Source organism: Asterias rubens, chromosome 3 (genome assembly GCF_902459465.1).
Source record: "Asterias rubens chromosome 3, eAstRub1.3, whole genome shotgun sequence".
In the NCBI taxonomy this organism is placed as follows: Eukaryota; Metazoa; Echinodermata; class Asteroidea; order Forcipulatida; family Asteriidae; genus Asterias; species Asterias rubens.
Window position 1 is genome coordinate 1,591,037 of NC_047064.1, and position 13,289 is coordinate 1,604,325.

A 13,289-nucleotide genomic window follows, 5' to 3' on the forward strand; every position below is an offset into this window, starting at 1 on the left:
ACCTGTGAAAATTTGAGCTCAATCGGTCATCAAACTTGCGAGATATTAATGAAAGAAAAAAACACCCCTGTCACACGAAGTTGTGTGCATTTAGATGGTTGATTTCGAGACCTCAAGTTTTAAATCTGAGGTCTCGAAATCAAATTCGTGGAAAACTACTTATTTCTCGAAAACTATGGCACTTCAGAGGGAGCCGTTTCTCACAATGTTTTATACCATCAACTTTTCCCCATTACTCGTTACCAAGTAAGGTTTTATGCTAATAATTATTTTGAGTAATTACCAATAGTGTCCACCGCCTTTAAAATTCTCTTTCCATATCAGTTGCGCGAATCTCATGTGACTTTGCGAATCAGTTACCTAATACATCAATACAATTATAAAGCCCAACCATTGTCAGTATGTTCATGCATGGAGAAATGTCATCATATCATGCATTTTTTGCCACATGAAATGAATGAAACCGAATGGATTAATTCTAAATGTATTTCAATAGAGTTGATCCAAAAACTTGGTTTTATAACCCTTGGGTAATGTTTTCAAACTGTTGTTGTTGTTGTTGTTGTTTAGGTTTGAAGAATGACCTGTGTTTCAACCCCAACCGTTTGGCATCAGAGTCAGGAATCTAAATGCAATCACGCGTCCTTTGCAGATCTTATATGAAAAGTTCACGGCTCAGTGAAATCGACAATAATACCCAAATTGTAACTTAGGCAATCTGCCCTCCCCTAACACGTCACCCCTTTTGAGTTCCATATTTAGCACAAATTTGGCCACCTGCGCGCACCCCATTGTGTTGTTTTTGTTGTTGTTGATGAAAAGAACGTTTTCAAAAATGAGAAATCTGCCTGAAGGGAAAGCAATTTGAGTTTTGAACGGGAGCTTTGCCCAGAGACCATAGCGAAAAGATCGTAACATTTTTGTTGTTACAAAATTAATATTATGTGCTCTGTTGCATTTAACAATTGTGATAAAGCTTCAATGATGGAAACAAAGACACAAGTACTCTCTGCCATTGACATTCTGCACAGAAAACATTTTTGTCATCTTCTCAATATGTGACTGGGCCTTTTATCTTTGCCGCTACCGTCGGATCGTGGCCAGAAGTCCTGTCTACTGCTTCAAAGCGAAACATAGTGAAGCGCTATGGGAAAAGACAGAATAAAATTGCGTGTAAACGCAGTCCAAAAGGGCCAATTACACACTGTAATTAAATCCAATGTTAAGATAAGAATATTCAACATCTTAGTTAACTCCACGGGCAATATAAACTCCCATTGCCCGGTTCTTACGGCATAATTATAACCATAAAATAAGACTTCCTTTCCGACCAAGACAAAATGGAGGTTTAACACAGGTAACTGGATACAGATTATGTAGCCATAAATGGTAATAAATGATGAACATTACCCATTGTTTATATTTTTAGCTTGATAATGGTTGTATTATTATGGGACTAGTTTAAAATCAAGACCTGAAAAAGACATTTATAAGGAGCTAACAAAACGACAATCCTGCTGATAACCGTTTGGTGTTTCTGTGTGCGGGAGAAGGCAGAGAGATCCACCGCGATAAACGCCTTCGGCACGGTATGCCTCAGCGGGCATGACACGGTAACCTAGATCTGGGGGAATTGAGCGATACCGTGGCTGTCAAAATGTACAATAATGGGCCGGAACTCAGAATAAATGGATGGCAAGTGCAATTCAAAGTGAGTATCCAGATTGTGCATATGTCAGATTCAAACAAAGAGTCAAACTTAATATACCATTGATTTGAAAGAGTTTCAAGTATTGTTTAGAAGTAGAAGCGAATCGCCGATTTGGTAGATCTGCCGGGAAATTCTTTCTTCCCGGAGCCTGTTGGACTGGCATGAACATCCTGTTTCAGTTTTCAAAGTTCTATAGTTAAATACAAATTGACAGGCTACACTGGCGGTTTAGTTCAGACTTTTCATATGAAGCCTAGCAATTATGAACAAAGAACAATTCAACGATATTGTGTTATTAAACAATTTTCCAAAGAGAAGTAAGTATTCCTGTTTATGACATCTGTCGACTTCCGGATTTGCTTTCCAGTTTAAAGCTATATTACTATTTAGGTTTTTAGGCATTGCATGGTGAGGTATCAAAATGTATCTTGGTTTGCGGTAACACCATGTTTGTATCTACTTGCCAGGAGTAGATGTTCGGGGTTTCGGGAGACTTCTTAGTTCTGAAAAGAACTGTTCTGCTTGTTAACTATTACCCAGGCGGATGGTATAGAAATAGGCTGGGACTACTACTTTAGCTTATAGGATCGTGATTAACTGTTGTACTACCGCTGGTCTCACTGTTTTCGACTAGCTTGCTCTAGTCATCGTCAGAAGACTATACTGTTACACGCCTTACTCAGTGCCTTGCAGTGATCTCATTAACGACTTTTACTTTATTAAGGCAATGTTCTAAAAACCTGACACAATACTGACGTGGTCTTATTATCATTTCATCATCATAACTTAGTATTTGTTAACATGGTTAGACCTGATATTGTGAGCGAGTGTATACAATCATTTTTTAACCGAAAGTGAAACCGACTAATCTCAAATCTGTCGTCACATTATGCTTGACTTTATAAGAAATGAAGACTGACGTACAACCTAGGTTAAGTCACAAGTGTGAATGGCTCATTGGAAGTATATAGGCCTAAGTAATGATCAAGCAACATATATATGTATAAATCTAATACTTACATCGAATAATAATATGAACATGTAACACCATGGATGGTCATGGTATTTGATGTAATAATGTTGCCTGGGAGTTTCAGTTGCACGGTCAAAAACTTAGGAAGTACACTCCGGGCCTACACGTTCGACTCTTGCAATATGCTACATACACTGAAAATATAAATACCTCATTGAAGCGGGAGAGACCTTTCCGAAGCTATGAGTGGACATGGGCTAGCGCCAATTTCATAGAGCTGTTTAAGCAAAAAATTTGCTTAAGCATGAAAATAGCTCGCTTATTTTACACATGTTACTGGCCAAAATGTCCTGCCATATACATTGCTTATGACTAGTATTAAGCTGTTGTTTACTTAGTTATAGCATTACAGTTGAGTGGAGTCTTGGCCGGTAATCTGATTTTACTAAGCAATGAATTTTTTGCTTAAGCAGCTCTATGAAATTGGGCCCTGATGATGATTATGATGATAAAGATGATGTTGTATAACTAAACTGTACAACCAAAATACAGACATAAAACCATGGAACACTTATGACTTGATTTGAGTCTATGATCGATTTTATATAGTGCTTAGTGAAGCCACCCACTGCGTGAATACGGATTGATTTCGTAGGCCTACTCAATAAACACGTCTCGGCGAATGCAACTGCAACAGTCGATTGTAATTGAACTATAAAAACCAATAATAAACTAAATGCAAAGCTTGATCATGCAACAGATTTGTAGAAGACATTTTTTTTTAAGAGAGATAACATTTCCATTTTTAGAGTGTGACTGTCGGCCGGTAAATATTAATGTCTTGATTCAAATAAACTAAGCATGATTTCCTATTGTACAAACTAAAAGTAATCATAGTTAGTCTTCAAATCATCTATGCAAGAGCAGCGTTTCTAAATAATGTATTTTGATAACGAATACTTCATTTTGTGTGCGATAATTCTTAACGTTGGAAAAACTGTCGGTAAACACCAATCTCAGCTGGCAAACGCGGGCAACTACTACCGTGCACGAACGCAAACTTACCGCCTGGCTCGATGACTATTTTCCGCTTGCGTTGAACACTAATACGGACTCGCAAAACGATACCGTGTAGTCTGTGGGAATGGCAACACTGCTCAACCGAACTGATATTTTTTGTCTTCAATCAAAAATATTACATTCGGTGTCAGATTCTATTCCCCAAGGTTTATACAAACTCTGGAAAGTTTACTGAAACCAAATGAACCGAAACATGCAACGTTTCAGGAAACGTGATACAAAATAGGGATACATGTACATTTAATACTATTTTATTTATTTTTATTAAACTAGTTATTTTATGAATATGTATATGTTTTGTAATGGCATTCCTTGGCATCATTTTAGAAACAAATCTCCGGAATCTTAATCTCCTAACTATTAATAGTCCCACAGATAAGCCAATCACAAATACTATCAAATGATCTATTCCAGTCGATCATTTTAGTAACTTCCCTTCCTCTGTGTTTATCTTAGACCTTAGACACCAGAACATAAATGGTGTGACAAAAAAGCTAATAGTTCAGTTGGTAGAGCGCAACATTTATAATAACCATGAGGTCGTTGGTTCAAATCCCGCTCTAGTCAAGTTTTCTGTGTTCAATCCCACATGAAAAAGAGGACACAAGTCATGAAGACCAAGAGGAACATGCCCATTTAATATAACAAACAATGAACAATTTGTGTCAACTGAGTTAAAAACACAGTCAGATGTCTTCGGCCCATGATTTTGTTATGGACAAAAGGATAATTACAGTAAATTTGTAAACTCGGAAACATATCGAGGTTTAAATGTCAATGGAAACATATTTGATGGTCAGTGCAATACAACCAGATTTTCTGTACATTTTACTTTTTCTTTTCTTCAAATCTTGATTCTAATGTAAAGCCCACAACCCACACACAATAGCCTTACTTACATACCGTTGACTATAGGTTACACATGTCCCTGCAATGACCGGATTAAACCAAATCCAATGCGATTGAATAATGGACACTGTCGCGATCTAGTGTCCAAAAAGCCACTGGATATCAAACAAAAATCGAGTGTCTTCTGTAAAAAGTGAAATGATCGCCATGGCCGTGTCAGTCCGATAAATACAACTAAAAACTTAAAACGAACTTTACACAAAAACCTGCATGAGCTTTCATAGAAACAACTACCTCGTCAAATAAAATTAAGATTTGTCTTTCTTCATAATACTCCTAATGAAGGATAGAAACAAACAAAGTGTTTGGTACAACAGCGATTATTCTGGTATAATCTGGTAAACATGGTAAACAAATTCTACTTTTTTTCTACTGCTTTGGGTAATTCTGCTGCTGTGTTTTAATGTCAACGTTTTAATATAAATTAATTTGCCTCGGGGATAAATAATTAATTTACACTCGGGATTATTAGAAAGAAAAAACCCACGGGCACATCACTCGATTGGAATTCGAACCCAAGACATTTGCTTTGCTTGAGCAGATGTCTTTACCAGCAAGCTCTGTACTAGAGGCTGTCCAAATCCTAGCTTTTTTAGCAGCGGGTACCGCAATGATTTAGTAGATGTTAATTTTGAATCGATGATGAAGAATATGATTTTGTTTTCGCTGCACCACTTGTACTGAGTATACATTGCTTAAAGACACTGGGCACTATTGGTAATTGTCAAAGACCAGTCTTCTCACTTGGTGTATCTCAACATATGCATGAAATAACAAACATGTGATTTAGCTCAATATTGGTCGTCGAAGTTGCGAGATAATAATGAAAGAAAAAACCCAACAACTTTGTCACACGAAGTTGTGTGCTTTCAGATGCATGATTTCGAGACTGAGTTCTAAAGTCTCGAAATCAAATTCGTGGAAAATTACTTCTTTTTCGAAAACTAGGCTACTTCAGATGGAGCCGTTTATCACAATGTTTTATATCGTCAACCTCTCCCCATTACTCTTTACCAATTAAGATTTGATGTTAATAATTATTTTGAGTAATTACCAATAGTGTCCACTGCCTTTAATACACATGGATACGGGCAAAACATCCCGAATAATATTGTGCTGTTCATGTTGTAATCATGTTTACTGTTGTTGTTGTTATTTCGGGCCGGACGTTGTTGTTCTATAGAGAGGATGTATCATAGTAACTCTCACTAACGATAAAAGACTGTAATGGCATTTTCACGTTTTTTTTCCCCCAAGACAACACACTCCTTGAAGATTTATAAGAAGGAAGTGGGAGGAAGTATGGGCGTTACACTTTAATCTTACAGTGTACAACATCCTTCTTTAATTTATTTGAGAATCATCAGCTGTTGATCATGTTTCTTCAGTGAACCAGTTCTCCGACAGCGGCTCGTGACATCTCTCCATAACTCGGGAGAAGTGCCTGCCGTGTTTTAGACTAAACTCACCCACGAAACTCGGTCAACTACGTGCAACCAACCTCTTAGTGTTAGGCAAAAAAAAATAAAAAATCGTTAAGCGTCCTGCCTTTTCGAAAAAGGGAAGGAGGAATGCATATTTTTCTGTTTCCCTTTTAAATGATCGCCCGACACATTTTTAAAGAGAACCGGCTAGGCTATTTTTCAAATTTTATTTTTTTACGTCTGAGATCGTTAAAACGTGTACTTTTTTTCATCAAAACAAATTTATCCTTACCCCCCACCCCCCCACCCCCCAAAAAAAAGAAAAAAAAGGAGGTTGCCCCTATAAGGAAGCGGGCAGGTACTCTAAACATGTTGTTACTTTTTACTTGGCCTTAAATTGAGTTATCTCTTTTCACACTGTACCTTTATTATGATTTACACAACACTTCTTTCTGAGGGGTGAATTCGTCAGTCCTCAGACATCCACATGGGACGGTGGAATCACTGGTTACGAATTTGATAATTTACACTCCGGAATTGACCCCTGGGCCAGCCGGGTTGACATGGGTCAAATCCGTTTCCCTTCCTGGTGTATATCCTCTGAAGTGAAGGGCACGATGCCGAGTATTTCTTACATGTTTTCCCCATGAGAGAGATCAAATTCACGCCTTGGTGATGAGCAATTATTAAAGACAAACCAACCCACGAAGAATAATTTTTCAAAAATACTTTTTTGTTTAGAAATAATGCACCCAAGAGCACTTGAAAACTAAAAATTACGAAATGCCATCGAAAGCTTTGCATATCTGGGTTATTCTTACAACTTCAATATGCATGCAACAATATGATGATGCTAACACTGAATTGTACGATTTCTCACCCATGGTTAGTTATTAGTTAATTCAAATAAACTTCTAATCAGTTATAAAATATTTGCATGGAATAGAATACAGTAGATTCTTATTGTATAACAAGATCGCTGGTGACTAGCCAACGGTCTAAATTTGTTTGTGGGTTAAAGGCAGTGGACACTATTGGTAATTACTCAAAATAATTATTAGCAAAAAACTTTTCTTGGTGACGAGTAATGGGGAGAGGTTGATGGTATAAAACATTGTGAGAAACAGCTCCCTCTGAAGTGCCATAGTTTTCGAGAAAGAAGTAATTTTCCACGAATTTGATTTCGAGACCCAGATTTAGAACTTGAGGTCTCGAAATCAACCATCTAAACGCACACAACTTCGTGTGACAAGGGTGTTTTTTCTTTAATTATTATCTCGCAAGTTCGATGACCGATTGAGCTCAAATTTTCACAGGTTTGTTATTTTATACTTTTGTTGAGAAACACTAACTGTGAAGACTAGTCTTTGACAATTACCAGTAAAGTCCACTGCCTTTAAACCCGATTCGGTCTAACTTTAGAACCGTTCAGAAGCGGAATTGAACTTGATTGCTTTCGCCCTTCACCATATACAACTCCGGACTCGTCCTTCGTGCGGGCGGGCACACGACGATATGCCATGGACGGCGAGGTTTGAATTCTATAAATAATTTAATAATATTTATGTTCTGGTTTGAGATCTTACTGGTATATGGATTTGTTTAGAAAAATTATCAGTTTAACAACAACCAGATACAGATTTTAGTCTCTTGTATATAATGATCTTGAAATATGCTAACAAAGCCTTGATTTTTTATAGAACAACGCTGCAATGTTTGAAAACTTGATTACTTTTAAGAATGATAACAGCGTTAAAAAGTCTGTTGTGCTTGAAAGGTTTTACACACATGACTGGTAAGAATAACATCATTATTGTTTAAATTTAGTTTGACAACTTAGTCTATTGATTATGAAGTTCATGCACTAATCATTTTTTTTTCTGTGATATATTTCCCTCTGAAATGAAGATTATTCAAGTAAACTGATGAAAACCTATTAAATAACGTAACGGCTGATTTCGGTGGTTACTACCAAAATTAAGGATAGCTTGCTGATTATTGTGTAAGTTTTTTTTGCTATTTTCCCGTGACTCACACAACGGGTTGAACCAAACATTTTCACTGGTTTATTGTTTTCTGTAAGTTTGATCACACAAAACATGAACACCGTTTGCGACCTTTTTTGTCATCTCTACAAATCCTTAATAATACATGTAGCCAACCAAAACACTATCTTTCAAACGAGAAATCATCAATAATTGTCTACGTTAGTAAAAGTATACTAATTTTTTTTGACAATTGACGGAAAACGAAGCAAAGGTCTCACTATATGTCAAAATAACCATTTCACTTGTTGGTATTCGTATAATCAAATAATGTAGAAAATTAACTTGTATCCCAACGCAACATTACGTACATCGGTATTTTCATAGACTCCTTCTTTTGTTTAAGCTTATCATGAAAGGATTAACTCGTAATCTACGATTGTAAACAAACAAACAAACAACTTGTTGTCACTTCAAGTGCACTTTCAAGTCCACAGTAAACAATTTCTTTTTGTTTGAATTATGACCGATAATCCCACTAGCCGTCGTCCCAGCCCCCAAGGTCGGGAGCCAAAACCAGGGTGAGCTCAAATCAAAAGGCACCCCGGTCCCGGACAAATTTTGACGAATTTGACGGGTGCTTTCTCCATATTTCACACCCTGTGTATTCTCCAAGGACACCTTTTTATTTTTGTGTGAATTTGAAAATGGTTTAGTTTTATGACCTAATTCGGTTAAGTGACTTGCCAGACCAGTGTCCAGGCCATTCGGTGTCTTTACTGTCAATTTGTATGGTCAGACATCACAATTTTCCTTCAGGATATATTAAAAAACACCACACAACTTTGTTTTCAAAGACAAGGTACGAAAACTTGTTTGTCTTCGGTTAGTTAAGTGAAGCTGCGACAGGGTCCCAATCTCAAAGCTGTTAATCAGAAAATACTGCTTAGCAAATAGCCAACATCTTTGCTATGACAAAAAGGAGTGGGCACCAGTTGCAATATTGTAAACCGTTTGCATGGCTGGTGACATGTCAAGCAAGAGTTTTCTATTCTCTGCAAGTTTTTATATGCTTACAGGCTTTAGGAAATTGGGTCAAGTGCTCCTCGGCCATTCTATAAGTTGTCCTGGGTTGTCCTAAATTTTGCATGTCCTAAATTTTGCATAAATTATGAAAACAATATCCAGATTTTAAGATGTTAAACTAATAATAAAATCTAAAAACTCCAATCGAAACCGATGGATTATTTCACCTGTAAAAATGAATTATTTTTCAGATTATTTTTTTCACGTGTGTGTTTTTCCTGTCTCTAAACCTCAGCAGACTTCAGCGGGTTGCCCCCCTAGGCTCTCAAGGGGAATAAGAGGCGTGGCTTACACGTCACTGGCTAATTAAAATATTACTCTCGGACGGTGCAGTGGTCGTGAATCACTAAGACACATGTGGGGGACAAAAATGTTCCATGACTTGGCCTTAACCGAGTTTGGGCAAAACACCGAAAAGGTCTCAGTTTTCCACCCGTGGAATCTGGTACTCTCTTAGGTCAACTTTAACTTTGGTAAACAGTACACACGTATTAACAATCCAGTCTAGCAAGCGATCTTTAAATATGTGTACAGCCACAAGCTTAGGTGCACTTTTTGTTACAAAGACACCAAATGAGCGACTGAAAAATGGAGTGTTCCTTTGTAAATCTTGTATTCGATTTTTGTTTTTGAAAAACACCGAAAGAGGTCTGTGTTTTCCACCCGTGAAATCTGGTACTCTCGTCGTTCAACTTACATGTGGGTAAACAGTATACATGTAAACGCAAGCCCAGCAAGCGATTGCTCAATGTGTGAACAGCCACAATTGCGAGTTCGTGGGTGCACTTGTTGTTACAATGAGCAACTGATAAATTGAGTACTCCTTGTATGCGATTTTTGTGGAAAAAACACTGAAAAGGTCTGTATTTTCCACCCGTAAAATCTGGTACTCTCGTCGGTCAACTTATGTCTGGGTAAACAGTACACATGTACTAAAAGCCAGCCCAGCAAGCGATCGTTAAATGTATGTACAGCCACAATCGCGAGTTAGTGGGTAAATTTTTTTATATACAAATACACCGTACCAAAAATACATTTTTGGACCAAATACACCGTACCAAATAAAGCACAGATAAGTATTGAGTAACTCATTGTCAATCTTGTATTTGACAAATTCAGGCACTTTTTTGACACAGCGATTGTAACATTGAGATATTCTGCCATGGTTTTAAAAACTGGTTTTTTTTTCTCAAAAAGATATGTACAATCTACTATTGAGGAAAAAAACGTTTAAGGGGGTCAGCGTCTGTGCTTCAACAGGTCTCAAATTTGGCCCTGGCTGGTTTTTAACAATTTCCCCGGTCAGTTATAAAGTTGTCACAGTTTCTTTTTTACAGCGTTTAGTGTTAATCGTTGATGGAAGAACGGTTTTTAAATCGTCGTCTGTTAGGTCTATCCTTTATTAATATTGACTTCAAATCACCTCCCTCCCCCTGTTTCAAATTTATTATTTTGGGTTGGAGTGAGGGGGGGGGGGGGGACAAACAGTTTAGCACCGTTGCGAAAACAAACGAAAAAGGGGCAGGTATAGCTTTAGCTTTATACCAAAAAAAACCCTAATAAACAGATGAAAGAAATAAACAGTACAAATGTAAGATCCTTCCTCCATGGTAAAATGTAGCAATGTTTGGAAGTATTTCACAAGGGACACTGGACAGTACAGCAATTGTTGCCATTTCACACGAGGTACATTTTGTAAAATTTAAGATAACCAAGCTACAATTTAGCAAGGGATCCTTGCTAAATTGCTCTCGTGTGAAAGGGGCTTAATTATCCACCTCCTTTGTAAATATTTCACTCTTTCATTACAACAAATTGAACGTTAAATCAAAGTTTGGCATTCAACAACATTCAATATTATCTTTCCCTTTAGTTGGCATTACTCAAACTAGGGAAACGGTTAGAAGAAAGGGGCAAGCGTGCATCACGGATCCGCAGTATAAAGGGGCAAGCGTGCATCACGGATCCGCAGTATAAAGGGGCAAGCGTGCATCACGGATCCGCAGTATAAAGGGGCAAGCGTGCATCACGGATCCGCAGTATATATAGGAGCACGGTGTGAGAGTAACAGAAGGCCCTCACCCAGAGACGATATCAATTTCATGGTCTGAATAAGCGGCTAAAGATTTTAACAATTGCTCCAATAAATATTCATTCTACTGTTCAATTTAAAGCCATTTGACACTTTTGGTAAACAGTATTGTCCAAGGCCCACACTTCGTGTACCACAACTTATATATCAAATAACAAACCTGTGAAAATTTAGGCTTAATTGGTCATCGGAGTCGGGAGAAAATAACGGGAAAACACACCCTTGTTTCCGCACGTTTCGCCGTGTCATGACATGTGTTTAAAATAAATCCGTAATTCTCGATATCGAGATTTGATTTTGTTTTAATGTTTTCTCAAAAAGTAAGGCATTTCATGGAATAATATTTCAAGAGAAGTCTTTCACCATTACCTTCTGTAAACCCTGTAAGTTATTTGTAATCTGTGCACTTTTAATTTTGTTCTGTTCTGAATGTGTCCAATGACTTTAAGGCAGCCCGCAGCGTGACAATTCAACTTTGGTACACAGGTTCCCTCAAAGGCCCCTAGTTCCTGGATATTCTCTTGCTCCAAAACGTGCAAATTAATATTTTATGAAATTAATCGTAGCAAATGAGAGGGAGGAAAAACATGTTAGACTTTAATAGATACTAATTTTTGCATCGGGGGTAAAGAATATATTTTTTACCCTTTTACCTCAAATCTGTGAAAATCCCACCTTTTTTTCTTCTTCAAACTCTGGTACTGAGAATACAGTGCTTTTAAAATACACATTGGTGTCAGGGTAAACAAACATTTATAAGTTAGACATACGGTAACTTGTAATGAGTCTACACTAAACACAAGTTTTGACTTTCAGATATATACAGTATTTGTTTTATTCACTACTCAATATACAATCTGATTACAGAACAAAAATATTTACATCGAGTTTGTTTATTTCAACATCAAATCCTTACAAAGCTTAAAAATTAATACAGAGAAAAGGAAACTGTTTTGTTTGCTATGCGGGGATAAAATATTTAATAGCCGTGAATTTCGTCAACACAAAAGTGGGTCTGGGTTATTCATTACTCTCAAAAGCTTTAGGGACACGATCAGGCAGCCATTCTCAGTAAACTATTCTTCATGTTGTTGATCCCCCCTCCCCAACAAAACTACATGTATTGTGTAATGTTTCAACAGTTGGTCTGGATAGAGGAAAAAGGGGGTAGGGATATTTTTGCGAAAGTTTTTAAGGAACTTGGTATCAATCAGTCTTCATGTAAGAACAAAACCTTGAAAGCTCACTCATGGAGTAAACTGCAGAAACCATAAATATGTCAATCTAAAATACATATTACATTAAAGCCATTGGACACTTTCGTTAAACAGTAATGTCCAAGGCCTACACTTTGTTTATCACAACTTATATATAAAATAAGAAACCTGTAAAAATTTAGGTTCAATCGGTCATCGGAGTCGGGAGAAAATAACGGGAAAACCCACCCTTGTTTCCGCACGTTTCGCCGTGTCATGACATGTGTTTAATATAAATCCGCAATTCTCGATATCGAGAAATGATATTCTTTTAATGTTTTCTCAAAAAGTAAAGCTTTTCATGGAATAGTATTTCAAGAGAAGTTGTTCACCATTACCTTCTGTAAACCCTGTAAGTTATTTGTAAATCTGTGAACTTTTAATTTTGTTTCTGTACCGAAAGTGTCCAATGGCTTTAAGAGGTAAACAGTTGCATTAATATTATACTAATTAGTTTACTAACGAACCAACAATGCATCCCAGACAAATCTCTTTTCATCTAGTACAGTTTGAAATTAAGAAACAAACAATAAAATACTGACTTATGTTTCAGTTCGACATCCAGTTATAACTATTCTGAGTTTATTGCAGTAAAATCGTCCAGAAAAAACCCTTATCTGACGACAGATTTTGACGTATAATAAACACATGCAGGAAACTGGATATTAATGAATGATGATGTAACAGACCTTATCGCAAATACCAATGCGCAAGCGCAGACTGTTGAATGAGGTGCATTGTGGGATATATATGGATCAAATTTGGATACCAGC